Genomic DNA, 3,468 nt, shown 5'->3' on the forward strand with positions numbered 1-3,468 from the left:
CCGGGAGGAGGCCCAGAGGAAGACCCAGGACACGCTGGAGGGACTATGTTTCTCGGCTGGCCTGGGAACGCCTGGGGATTCCCCCGGAGGAGCTGGCCCAAGTGGCTAGGGAGAGGGAAGTCTGGGTCTCCCTGCTTAGGCTGCTGCCCCCGCGACCCGACCCCGGATAAGCGGAAAACAATGGATGGATGGATGGATGGATGGATGGATGGATGGATGGATGCCATCAACCATTAACTTTTTCCATCTGTTCCATCTGCAAAATATCTCATTAACCACAGCACAGATTTTATTGAAAGTTTCAGGAAGAATTCAGTGGATGTACATCTACAACTGAGTAATTCAACTACAACTAATAATTAGTTGGACATATAAAACTGATCACTTTTAAAGTCAGTTCAATTCAAGAAGGCCACCACAGCTAACTGAAATTATTTAACACAAACCTGGCCTTAATTTATTCATTTTTACAGATATTGAGCTATAAAGTTGATGTGTAGTAGCTGAGAGTTGTCCCCAACACATACTCTGAGTGTGACATCTTACAATATTGCAAAAAATTGTGCATAATAGTAATTGTAAGGTTTGACCAAAATGTTGTCTTATGTTAGCTTAAAACTCTAGCATGAAAGGCAGTGGGCAATATGTATACCTTCAAGTAATGCTAGGCTTTTATTAATTCTAAACTCTTGAAGGAATATTACATTAGTTTTGCAGAGATTATATGCTATCTGTCTTTGTAGAATAGTGTTTTATGATTTTTTAAGTACTTTTAAATAAAACTCAAGGTGCACTGTCGTGTGTTTGAGTAGGTGTTTGGGAATTTATGTGATGTCTTCCAGAGACTCCAGCCGTAGTACACAAATGTCTGGGGAACGAATCAAACTGAATGACAAGTGGCTGTCCACTTGTATTTTCATCGTTTGACTGAGTGCTGCTCTAAAAAAATGCAGATGGATATGGACAGAGAAATGGTGTCTGTCAGTTGGAAATAAAAAGACAGACAACGGGAGACGGACAAAGACAAAGTACTGGACTCTGGAGAGAGACTCAGAGATAAAAGGGAGGAATGGAGTGAAGCAGAAAATGAATGAAAGTGAAGGGACGATAGAGATAAGGAGGGGACTTACTGAAGAAAGGGCCCATGGTAACTAACGGTGGGAGAGGATTGACCTCAAACAAGAAAAGAGGAGTAATGAAGTTGTGGCATAAGAAGAGAAAATGAACCAGATGTGATTAGCATTTCTTGAAAGACTGCATATTGCACGTTGCCTTTCATGGCAGAGTTTTAGACTAACATCATCTTATGTTGAGAAATGAGTTAAAACCATTTTGGTCAAATATTAATAGCATTTTGCAGTCTTCTAAGATACTGCGATATCTCACGTGACCTGTTAATTCTTGGAGTATGTGTTGTGAATGACTCAGCTACTACCACATCAATTTTTAGCTCAGTATTTATAAATTCACTAAAGGTAGAACTATTTTTGTGCTGGCTGAAGTCAGTTAGCTGTTGCGGCTGTCTTAAAGTTAACTCCATTTGTTTGTTTTGTAAGTTTAGTTGGATGTGGCAGTTATCTTGACTTGGGCTGAGACCAGAAGTTAGAGGTTCATCCAATGATTACTTTCTGAAAGTTAAAAAAAAATCTGTTCAGTGGTTCATGAGAGTTTTTGATAACAAACAGACAGAGTTGATTAAATAGTTAATGACAAAGTTTTAAATGCAAATCTTAGGTGATCAGTTAGTGCTCAGAATATAAGTTAGGGATTAGTCTCTATTACAGTAATTTTTAGCTCATTATCTGTAGCATTGACTGATATGTATACATATTTGTATTTTCTAAAAATGGTTTGCTGTGGTGGCCATATTTAATCAAGTTGATTCTTAAACTTAATCAGTTGTAGATGTCAAGCGAATGATTACTGTCTCAAAGTTTCATTAAATCCTATTCAGTAAGTCATGAGATATTTTGGTAGCAGTACAGACAAATGAACACACTCATGCACACCCAAGCAAAAACAATCACAGAGGGGGGATACAAATGGGAGGAGAGAAGACAGGAGAAGCGTAGACCATCTTTGTCATGTAGCAAACAGAGTGTGACGGTTACGTGAACCTTTGTTTTTCTCTGTTTCTGTCTGCAACCCCCATCACACCTTGACAGCCCGATAATACACACACACACTCATATAAAAACACCAACAAACAGCTGGCAAACCAGAAAAAACACATACAGATTTTTTTTTAAATGCTGGCATGACCGCATCTTTGACTGCAGTACAGATGAAATGAGACAAACAACCCGAGGGGATCTTGTAATTCTCTGAGAGTCTTTGGATTGAAAGCTAAAGAACAGACTGTTTTTTTTTCATTCTGTTTGTGCATAAATGTGTGGTGTAAAGCAAATCAGATGCAATTTGTTGAGTCTGTGAAGGGCAGAGTCATATTTCTCTACAGATTTCAAATGAATATGTCACAAAAGAAATTAAAGCAATAAACACTGGAGGCAAAAGTACTTAAAGCTCCTAATTAAAAATATTATAGGAATTTTTCTTACTGTATTAGCCGTATATTTTAATGCTGCTGGTCTCATTATTCCACATATTGTAAGAGCTTTACCTTTTGCTACACAGAATGAGTTAATTTACTTACTACATATTTTCGCCAGCCACTTAATTCAATACACCTTTTCAATTGGTAACACAAATAGCTTATCAGTCAATGGGAGTAATGCATTTAGACACGGTGAAGATGACTTGTTGAAGTTCAAACAAAAACATCAGAATGGAGAAAAAAGGGATTTTGTCATGGTTTTGATGTTTTGTTTGGTTTTCTAGTTTTTGTCCTGCTTTGTTTCTTAAATTGTGTTCATGTCTTGTCACTTTCACCTCCCCCAGTAACTAGCCACGCCTCATTCTACCATACCATGCTATTCTGTTACATTCCAGTCTTTCATGCCACACCCACATTACCATAACAACTCAATCACTGCCATTATTCTCACCTGTTTGCAATCACTCACCTGTGTCCATTTTCCTCCTGATCCTCAGTCTTTAAATACCGGTCTTTGTTCTTCATTCTCCACTGGGTCATTTCGTTCCGCTTTGCCTGTTAGTTCTTGTCCGCCTGGTTTTGCCTTCGCTCCTCGTTTTTGGATGTTGTTAGTGTTTGTTTTGCTGCCATGCCAGCCCTTTTGTTTGTATTTTTAGTTAATTAAAGTATTTACGTTCGTTAAAGTCATGCGTCTGCGTTCTGGGTTCGCCGCCATATCTCCACCTTCATGACCCAGGTATGACCCAGTCATACCTGAACCCCGCAGACGTCAGTCCCGGTGTCGCTCTCTCCGCAGAGGAGAGACAACAGATCCTTTGGGAGCTGCGGAGAGAGCACCCGCTTAGCCTCCCGGATGGACCTTGACAACCTGCTGCGGACTCCGCCACGCCTCGCAGTCGCCGTCGGCGAAGAAG

This window comes from Kryptolebias marmoratus, linkage group LG10, assembly GCF_001649575.2.
Source record: "Kryptolebias marmoratus isolate JLee-2015 linkage group LG10, ASM164957v2, whole genome shotgun sequence".
NCBI classification, from domain to species: Eukaryota; Metazoa; Chordata; class Actinopteri; order Cyprinodontiformes; family Rivulidae; genus Kryptolebias; species Kryptolebias marmoratus.